At 38.0% G+C, this 11,134-nt stretch overlaps 1 long non-coding RNA gene across 2 annotated transcripts in view; it reads left to right on the forward strand.

Moving 5' to 3' along the window:
- The window catches only part of LOC144309680 (uncharacterized), a 41,352-nt gene extending 38,788 nt beyond the window's left edge, over positions 1-2,564 (forward strand). Inside the window, exon 4 of one of the 2 annotated variants that reach the window (XR_013375610.1) lies at positions 1,724-1,863. This is a non-coding gene — a long non-coding RNA (uncharacterized LOC144309680). The other variant, XR_013375609.1, reaches the window with a different exon arrangement.
- Positions 2,565-11,134: the final 8,570 nt, after the last annotated feature.

Consider the following 11,134-nt stretch of genomic DNA (forward strand, 5'->3'; position numbering starts at 1 on the left):
TTACTAAAATCTTTCTGATTGTTCCTCTTTTCTCAGTGAAATAAGATATAAGATCATCAGCTGAGGCTAGGGACACGAACGCTGAAGATGGATATTAAAGACAGGAGAAAAATGTGCTATACCCTGAGGTAAATGGGTGAGTGAATGGAGTAGAGAAACACAATGATTCCTCGGAAGTACAAGAACAAAATTAAGGCAGTGATCATCCATATACAGTGAGGACAGACAACACTGCTTTGTTTTCTTCCCCAGCCACATTCAGCTGGGCAGCTGAGGGGGCTGAGAGGCACAGTTAATCTGTTAGTGCTGGGCAGCTCAGGTGGCTCAGCAGTTTAGCACTGCCTTCAGCCCAGAGTGTGATCCTGGAGACCCAGGATCGAGTCCCACATCAGGCTCCCTGCAGGGAGCCTGTCTCTCCCTCTCTCTCTGTCTCTTTGTGTCTCTCATGAATGAATAAATAAACCTTTTTATGAAAATCTGTTAGTGCTTTAGTGACTATCAAAGGACAACAAGGAAGTTGAAGGTCGACGTAAGGCAGTCATTCCAATATGAAGCAATGGAATTTAAACTGCCTAAGAAGGGAAGTTAGATATGAAAGGATGAGAGACACTGAAGTGTTGGTATGATCAGCAGATTGTAGGTACTGGTAACACTGGTATATTGATGGAATGGTAGAAACACAGGAAGAGAGCTAAAAATGGTAGGAAGTAGCTAAAAAAGGAAGATGGTTGCAGATTAGGGGTTCTAGTTACTGCTAAGAAAACACATACTACTTTTCATGCAAAAGGGAGAATGACTCAGAAGGTGGAACCAAGAGTCCAGACAACAGAAGTAAGAACCCATATCTAACAACCAAATTAAAGAACTCCAGCTCAAGTTTTCCCAGCTACATTTCAAAACTGCTTTGAACCAATGACTTCTTTTTCTACCTTCCATTCTCCCTCTCCTTTTTAACTAAAATGTCAGGTGTTATCCTGATGTCAATCTTATGATTATATGTTAAGAATTTTGGAAGCAGATAACTTCTATAGTTAATTTCACAGGTCAACAGATGGAAGGAATTGTGTCTAGGAGATATACTACATTTACCTGATAATTTGTGTGATGATTTCTAGACTTACAGAGAGACTAGATTTAATTGAAGATTTGGGCTTTTTATTGTGGCTATAATGGAGTGAGGTCCTTGGAAATCATGGGAAAAGTTGAATGCATTTTGTATATGAGAGGAATCACAGGGACCAGCGATTAAATTACAGTAAGCAGATTTGTAACATAGCCCTCATGCTCTCCAACCCCTGCTGTTATAACATTATTAAGTTATGTTACATGGCAAAGGAGTTTTGCCAATGTAACTAAGGCTACTAATCAGTTGATCTTAAGATATGAAGCTATCTGTTTAAACTAACCTAATCAAATATAGTCATGACTACCATTATTAACATGTTAATTAACATGTTAAATTAATGAAATTTCACAATCCAAATATAATTATGAGATCCTGATGAGCCTGAGTTAATTTATATTTCCATATATACATATATGGAAATATGTGTATACATATATCACAATTTATGTATGTGTATATATAGCCCAAAATATATAGTGTATGTATGTGTGTATCCCAAAGAAGATAAATTTAGATTCTTGCTAACTCTGAAAATTTAAGAGACAGTGGCATCACCAAGATGCTGACATAGGTCATTTCTGCTTTATTCCCCTTCAGAAAAACAACTACTGATGAACAAGACACAGCTGAGAAAATCCTAGAATAGAGATGATACTGAAACATCCCCTGCATCACAGAGACCAAGATAGACTGTATTAGAAGCGTAAGAGAAGCAACTCCTTTCTGACTACTTTGTCTTTCTCCCAGACAGGAGCAACACCACATGGAAAGGTCTTCCCTGAACCTCCAGTTCCCCCCAAAAGAAGCGAACTCAAGGGGACAATCAGCACCACCACCACTGCAGATTACTTCATGAGAGCCCCTACTCTGGTCTCGTGCCATGAGAATTGCAGGGGAAACTGTGAGGCTTGCAATAACCAACACACAGATCTTGGCAGATGCAATTCATGACTACAACTCCCTAAGTGATTAGTAATCCAAGTAGTGGCCCCAACCAGCAGCTTTGCTCATCACCAGAACCAAGTGTGGGACAAACTGTGATCAGAGAACTCACTGGAGTACATATCTGCTTGATTTGGGTTCTCATACAAGTTTTGCTGACTCTAGAAACTATATCCAAGCAAGAAGTTGTAGCTCCATTTGCTGGGGAAACTGTCTTCTGGTCCATCTTGCCAGAGGGCACTGACAAGAAAACCTAAAAGCTGTATAGCTCAGCAATACTCCAACCAAGAGGTGTGTGGGTGGTTCGGACAGTCCCCGAGGCAAAGCCAGTACAGGGTATGAAAAATTCCCCTGCTGCACCCAGGCAGGGGAATTAATTCACAGTGAAGGCTGAGGGTGCATCATGGCCTCACCCATAAGAAAAACTCGTTTGGGGAACATGTGAGCAAGGCCAGGAGGCACCCCTCCCAACCCCACCCAAGCAAGTAACCTGAAACACAGCCACACCCACTGTGGCTCCCAGGCCCCATCTGACCAGAAGGGCTGGCAAGGATATCTGGAAGCTCTGTAACCAACAATGTGTAAGCCAATAAGCAGAAAGGCAGAGCTAACTGTCTAGAGCAAAGCCAGTACCAGGTGTCGAGGGGTGGCCTGCTGTACCTAGGCAGAGGAATTAACTCATAGCCAAGGTAGAGAGTAGCTTCTGGCTCTTACTGAGTCAAAAGACAGAAAAGCAGAGAAGCCTGGAGCAGCACCTCTCCATCCCATTCAGAAAAGGGAACTAAAACAGCCCCACCACTGAGGATAGCATCTCCCAGCCCCACCTGACCAGAAGGGCTGGTGAAAAAAGGGAGCTACAAAAAGCCAGCAATACTGTAGCCAAGAGACAGACAGGCATATACAACAGTGAGCAGAACAAAGCCAGTGGCTCATATTTGGCCAGGGAACTTGGGACACAGGTCAGGATAAGATAACACACAAAGAGCTTTATTGCCTTTAAAGGTGCCCCTCCCACTGCTCCTGGGCAGAGAAACTAATTCATGGCCCCAATTATATTAATATAGCCTTCAGCTTTTGTGACCTGGGAACTTAACAAGACCACATGGGGAGCTGCTGTACAGGCCATCCAAAAGCTCTGCTTCTAGCTGCACTTGAAAAGAGAGAACAGCCCATGGCTTTCTACATCTGCAGAGCAGATGACCAAGAAATTCAGTGCACACTCTTGTGTTGATTCAGGTACCCTCAAATGAGCCATGCGGACACTGGGTCCTCCCCTGCTAGTGAAGGGAAATGAATTTACAGCCCTGTCTACTAAATATAGTACCCAGTTCAGACCATCTAGTAAGCCAGATGGAAAATTCATGCAACTGGGGGGGGGGGGCATCCTACAGATTTCCACCTCTTTCCCTATACCCAAACTTAGAGCTTGGAAAGTTGCCTTGCCAAAAACTAGACCATAATAGCAGGTACCACCTGCCCAGTGACTTAAACTGAGGTGACTATTGAAGATCTATCTCTGCCAAAGCAAATCTATAGAGTCTAGAAGAGGAGCCAAATTATTCAAGTGTGCAGATACCAATGTAAGAAATCAAAGATAACAAAATCCAAGTAAATATGAGACCATCAAAGGAAACTAATAGGGACGCCTGTGTGGCTCAGTGGTTGGGCACCTGCCTTTGGCTCAGGGTGTGATCCTGGATTCCCAGGTTCAAGTCCCGCATCAGGCTCCTTGCATGCAGTCTGCTTGTGTCTCTGCATCTTTCTCTCTCTCTCTCTCTCTCTCATGAATAAATAAATAAAATCTTAAAAAAAAGGAATCTAATAAAGTTCTAAAAACTGACCCTAAAAAAATGAAGATCTAGGAACTATCAGATTTATAATAATTTTCTTAACTTTAGGTAACTACAATAACATACAGACAATTAAATGAAATTAGGAAAATAATCCATGAAAACAACAAGAAGTTTGACAAAGAAATAGCAACCAGAAAAAAAAAAACAACAAACCCAGAAATAAAGAGAAATCCTAGAGTTAAAAAAAAATAGTAATTGAGCTGAATTAGTTAGTAGAATTTCAAAAGTACACTTAGCCATGCAGAAGGAAAGAATTAGTGACCTAAAAATATAAGACATAGAAAAATTATCCCGTCAGAGAAACAAAAAGATAAAATGAGAAAGAGTGAAAAAATCCTAAGGGACTCATAAATACAATGGGAATTCCAGGAAAAGAGAATGAGAAAGGGCAGAAGCAAACTGAAAGCAATAGTGGTTAAACATTTCCCAAACCTGGGAAGAGAAATGAACATACAGAACCATAAGGCTCAAAAGACTTGAAATAGGCTGACTTTGAAAAAGGCTGTACCTGAAATAGGCTGACTTTGAGAAAAGCTGTACCAAAAAGGATCAATTAAATTGTCAAAGCCAAAGAAACCATTTTAAAAGCATTAAGGAAAAAAGAGAAAAGTACATACACGGGAACTTCTATGACTATAAGCAGATTTCTCAACAAAGACTTTTTAGGGCAGGACAAAATGGGATGACATATTCAAAATATTGAAGAATAATTAAGAATTCTATACCCAGCAGAGCTGTCCTTTAGCAATGGAGAAATAAAGACTTTTCCCAAACAAAAGATGAGGGAGTTCATTACCACTACACCTGCCTTCTAAGAAACACTAAGGGAATTAAGGGAATTCTGAGTAAAAGTAAAACATAAGCCTTATAAAAATATAAAAAGAAAGTATAGGGATGCCTGGGTGGCTCAGTGGTTGAGCGTCTGCCTTTGTGGTTCAGGGCATGATCCTGGAGTCCAGGGATCAAGTCCCACATCAGGCTCCCTGCATGGAGCCTACCTCTCTGTCTATGTTTCTGCCTCTATCTGTGTGTGTCTCTCATGAATAAATAAATAAAGTTTAAAAAAAGAAAGTATAAAACTCATTGGTAATAGTAAACAGTTAAGGTTAGATTCTGTAATATGGTTATGGTGGTACATCATTCACTTACAACTCTAGTTTAAAAGTTAAAATAAATGTAGTAAAAATACAATAACTACAGTAATTGTTATTAGTTACAAATACAAAAATATGTAAATTTTATAAGAAATTACCTAAAATATGAGGGGGAGAAGAAGTAGAAGTATCAACTTTAGGAATTTCAGGAAGTAAAGTTGTTATCAGCTTAAAATAGGGTTTGTGATTTTAAGATGTTTTATGTAAGCCCATGAAAACCACAAAGGAAAAAACTGTAGCAATCACACAAAAGAACAGGACAAAGAAGGCAAAGGATACTAGTACCAAAATACATTAAAACAAAAAAGAAAACATGGAACAATACATCTCCAAAGCAACTAGAAAACATTTAGACATGGAGAGAGAAGGAGAGACATGGGCAGAGGGAAAAGGAGGCTCCCCATGGGGAGCCAGATGCAAGACTCGATCACAGGACCCTAGGGTCACGCCCTGAGCCAAAGACATATGCTCAACCACAGACCACCCAGCATCCCAAAAGCAAGTTTTTAAAGGGCAAAAATAAGTCCTGATCTATCAATAGCTACTTTAAATGTAAATACTTCTCCAACCAAGACAGACAGAATAGCTAAATGAATTTAAAAGAGAAAGAAAGAAAGACCTAATATTTTAGCCTCAAAGACACACATAGACTGCAACTAAAGGGAAAGGAAGAGATATTTCAAGAAAATGGTAATGAGAAAAAAAAGCAGGAATAGCTGCATTTATATCAAACCAAGAGGCTTTAAAATCATAAAAAAGAGAGGCACCTGGGTGGCTCGGTTAATTAAGTGTATGCTTTGGGCTCAGGTCATGATCCCCAGGGTCCCCAGCAGGGAATTTGCTTCTCCCTCTCCCTCTACCCCTACTCATGTTCTCCCTCCCTCTCTCAAGTAAATAAGTAAAATATGTGAAAAAAAGAAAAAAACAAAGTAAAACTATAAAAAGAGAGAACAAAAAGGTCATTATTTAATGATAAAAAGGTCAACACATCAACAAGATATAACAACTAGATATTTATGGAACCAACATCAAAGCATCCGAATAAATAAAGCAAAAAAGAACAGAGGTAAGAGATGAAATAAACACTAATACAATAACAGTTAAAGACTTTAACATGTTACGCTCAACAATAGTAGATTATCCAAGGAATCTATAAGTTAATAGCAGATTTGAACAATGCTAGAGGCCCAATGGACTTAGACGTATACAAAACATTCTGTGCAATAACAGCCAAACACATTCTTCTTAAGTGCACATGGAACATTGTCTAGGATAGACTATATGGTAGGCCATAAAACAGGCCATACCAAATTTGAGAAAATTAAAACCATATCAAATATTTTTCTCTGACCACAATGATGTGAAAAGAAGTTGAGGGCAGCCCGGGTGGCTCAGCAGTTTAGCGCCGCCTTCAGCCCAGGGCGTGATCCTGGAGACCTGGGATTGAGTCCTGCATGCTGCTCCCTGCATGGAGCCTTCTTCTCCGTCTCCTGTGTCTCTGCATCTCTCTCTCTCTCTCTCTCTCATGAATAAATAAATAAATAAAACCTTTTTTAAAAAAAGACAATAGAAGTTGAAAATAAGGAAAACAGGAAAATTCATGAATACTCAGAAATTAAATAACACATTCCTGAACAATCAATGAATCCAAAAAAAATGGGGGGGAATAAAAGTTCCTTGAGACAAATGAAAATGGAAACATTACAAAAATTAAGGGGTGAAGCAAAAGCATTTCTAGGAGGAAAGTTCATACCAATAAATGTCTACATTAAAAGGCAAGAAATATTCCAAATAAATAACCTAACTCTATCCTTAATGAACCAGAAAATAACTGAGCCCAAAGTTAGCAAAGAAAATGGAAAACAATGAAGATTAGAGCAGAAATAAATGAAATGGAGAAATTAAAAACAATAGAAAAGTTAACCAAACTAATAGTTGTTTCTTTGAAAAGATAAACAAAATTAATACATTTTAACAGGAAAAAAAAGAACTCAAATTACAAAATTATAAGTGAAAAGGGAGATATTACAATGAATACCACAAAGGTACAAAAATTCATACAAGGTTACTACAAACAACTATACACCAGGAAACTGACAACTGAGAAGATATAAAAAAATGTCTTTGAAACATACAACTTACTAAAATGGCATCAGGAATAAATAGAAAATAAATAGACTAATTACTAGTAAGGAGAGTGAATCAGAAAAGGAAGAAAGGAAGAAAGGAAGGAAGGAAGGAAGGAAGGAAGGAAGGAAGGAAAGAAGGAAGGAAACAGAGAACAAAGGAAAGAAAGAGAAAGAGAAAAAGAAAAAAGAAAAAAGAAAAAAAAAACAGAAAAAGAAGTTCCTATGAAGAAAAGCCTAGAACCAGATGGCTTCACTGGTATATTTTACCAAACTTCTAAGAATTAATATACCAATATTCTCAAACTTCTCCAAAAAAACAAAAAGCAGAGAACATTCCCAATAAGCCTTATGAGGTCAGCACTATCTTCATGCTGAAAGACAGATGAGAACCCTACTAAAAAAGAAAACTATAGGCCAATATCCCTGATGATTATAAATGTGAACATTCTCAGCAAAATACTAGAAAAGATATCAGCAGCCTATTAAAAGGACCATTCACCATAATCAACTTGGATTTATCCCTGGGATGAAAGGATGGCTCAAAATATGGAAATCGATCAATGTGATACATCACATTAATAGAGTGAAAGAAAAGAATCCTATTATCATCTCAATAGACACAGAAAAAGCATTTGACAAAATCCAACAGTCATTCATGAAAAAAACAGTTAACAAATGAGGTATGGAAGTAACATGCCTCAAAATAATAAAGGCCATATTGACAAGCCCATAGCTGATGTCACACTCAATGGTGAAAGGTTGAAAGCTTTTCTTCCAAAATCAGGAACAAGATAAGGTGCCCACTCTCACCACTCCTCTTCAATATAGTACTAAAAGTCCTAGCTAGAGCAATTAGTCAACAAACAGAAAAGGCATCAGAATTCAAAAGGTAGAAGTAAAATGGTCTCTGTTTGCAAATAACATGTTTTTGTATAGAGAAAATCCTAAATATTCAACAAAAAAACTGTTAAAATAATCAACAAATTGAGCCAAGTTGTAAGACACAAAATTGACATACAAAATAAAATTTCTATAATAACAAATTTTCTGAAAAGGAAATAAAGAAACATATCCAATTTATAATTGCATGAAAAACAATAAAATACTTAGGAATAAATTTAAGGAAGTGAAAGATCTATGCTAACAACTGTAAGACAATGATGAAAGCAATTGAAGAAGACATAAATGAATGGAAAGATAGGGCAGCCCAGGTGGCTCAGCAGTTTAGTGCCACCTTCGGCCCAGGGTGTGATCCTGGAGACCCAGGATCAAGTCCCACGTTGGGTTCCCTGCATGGAGCCTGCTTCTCCCTCTGCCTCTGCCTGTGTCTCTGTTTCTTTCTCTGTATCTTTCATGAATAAATCAATAAAGTCTTTTAAAAAATGGAAAGGTATCCTATGTTACTGGACTGCAAGAATCACTATTATTAAAATGTCAATACTACCAAAAACCATCTATAGATCAATGCAGTCCCTATTGAGATTCCAGTGGCTTTTTTTATTTTAGCAAAATTCGAAAAAAAAAACCTAAAATTTATATGAAGCAAAAAAAAAAAAAAAAAAAAAAAAGCAAAGAAATCCCGAGAAAGAACAAGGCATGAGGCATTATTGTTCCTGATTTTTTATATTTATTATAAAGCCATGGTCACTAAAACAGTAGAGTACTGGCACAGAAGCAAAGAGAACAATGGAATAAGGAATTCAGACACAAATCCAAGCATATATGGTCAACAAATATTTGACAAGCGAGTCAAGAATGCTCAATGAAGAATTGTCTCTTCAATAAATGATGTTGCAGCAAATGGATACTCACATGTAAAAGAATGAAACTGGGCCCATAGCTTACACCACTCACAACATTAACTCAAAATTAAATAAATGCTTAACTGTGAGACCTGAAACCATGAGACTCCTAGAAGTAAAACACAGGATAAAAGCTCCTTGACACTGGTCTTGGTAATTATATTTTGGAAATCACACCTAAAATGTAACCAAAAAATAAAAAATAGACAAGTGGGAATACATCAAACTAAAAAGTTTCTTCACACCTGAGGAAGCCATCAACTAATTGAAAAGACAGCCTACAGAACAGAGAAAAAATATTCACAAACCATATATCTGATAAGGGATTAATAGCCAAACCAAATAAATAATGCACATAACTCTATGGCAGAAAAATCACCCAATTTAAAAATGAGCAAAAAACCTAATAACCATTTTTCAAAAAAAGATACACAGATAGGCAACAGGTATATGAAAAGATGTTCAACACTTCTAGTCATTAGGGAAATACAAATTAAAACTACAATGAGATACCACCTCATGCCTGTTAGAATGGCCATCATCCAAAAGACAAAAGATAACAAATGCTGGTATGGATGTAGAGGAAAGGGAACCCTTGTGCACTCTTGGGGGCGGTGTGTGTTGTAAACTGGTACAGCCACTGTGGAAAACAGAATGAAGGCTCCTCAAAAATTAAAAATAGAACTAGTTACAGTCCATTTCTGGGAATGTATCCAAAGGAATTGAAAACACAAGAAAAGATAAATGAACCTCCCGATACACAGCAGCATTATTTATAATAGCAGAAACAGGGAAACAATCGAAGTGTCCAATGATGGAGGAATGGTTAGAGCAGTTGTGGCATATATGGTTGACTCCTGAACAACGAGGTGTGATCCTCCACATAGTTGAAAATCTGCATATAAAATTTGACTTTCCAAAATTAAGAGGCAGACTCTTAATAGCTTACCGTTGACTGGAAGCCTTACTAATAGCATAAACAGTCAACTAATACATACTTTGTTTACGCATTATATATTGTATTCTCACAATTAGGTAAACTAAAGAAAGGAAGGCGCTATGATGTATACCTTAAACCTCATTCAGTGATGTATGTCAACTATCTCTCAATAAAAGTGAAAAGAGATGAAAAGATACAATTGTCACTTGCTTTTTTGAAATATTTGCAGTAGCCTCCTACTGACTCCTCTTTCCTGAAGGACCCTAGAGGTCCAAGTTGGGAGTCATTAATCCAGTGAGGGAGGGGGGGAATGTGCTTCTCCCCCCGCCACTATCAGAGTCTTTAGTATCACCCAAGAATCTTCTATTTCTCCATTAGTCCTAGTTTCCAAGGCAAAATTTCCATAGTGATCACCACCACAGCTCCCCACCTTGCAGAGTCTACCCCTGTATACTCCATCACTCCTCTGTTACCACAGATAAATTGTTTGGGTTCCTAGCAGAGGCCATTCTCTACTCATATACTGGGTCACATCCTCTCTTGGCTATTCAACAACTCCATCTCTCCAGAAAATCCTCCCCCCTCTTGCATCATGCACACTATCCTTCTTTATTCTCCACACCTCTTCCACAAGCCTAGAGAAACATGTTGGTAAACTCTCTTGGCCCCATTTCATGTAAGAGCCACCACCTCATTTATCAGTTTTCCTAAATGAAGTCTTAGAGGTTGATGAAAATTATAACTTTCCAATTTTCTCTTGAGCTCCCTCCAATCAAGCTTTCTCCTCTTGCTAAGATCCACAATTACTTCATAACATTGTATCCGAAGTCAATTCGCAGTCCTCATCTTGGTCTATCAGCAATATGTGACAGTTAACCAGGTTTTCCACTATCCTGAAACACTGAGAACTTGCCTTTCAAGACAGTAAATTTTCTGAATTTCCTTCCTTCTTTCCTCATTGTTCCTTTCTTCATCTCTGCTGGTTCTTCCTTTGACCTTGTTTCTAGATCTTTGATCTTCTATCTTCATTACTTTAGAGAACTCTTCTAGTTGCAGGATTTAAGTGTCATCTCTATGCTGATGTCTCACCAATCTGTATCTCCAGCCTGAACCTCTTCCTTGAACTCCAGATTCATATATCTAATTCTCTATTAGACATTTTTTTTCTGGGCAGCCCAGGTGGCTCAG

Source organism: Canis aureus, unplaced genomic scaffold (assembly GCF_053574225.1).
Source record: "Canis aureus isolate CA01 unplaced genomic scaffold, VMU_Caureus_v.1.0 ptg000163l_RagTag, whole genome shotgun sequence".
NCBI classification, from domain to species: Eukaryota; Metazoa; Chordata; class Mammalia; order Carnivora; family Canidae; genus Canis; species Canis aureus.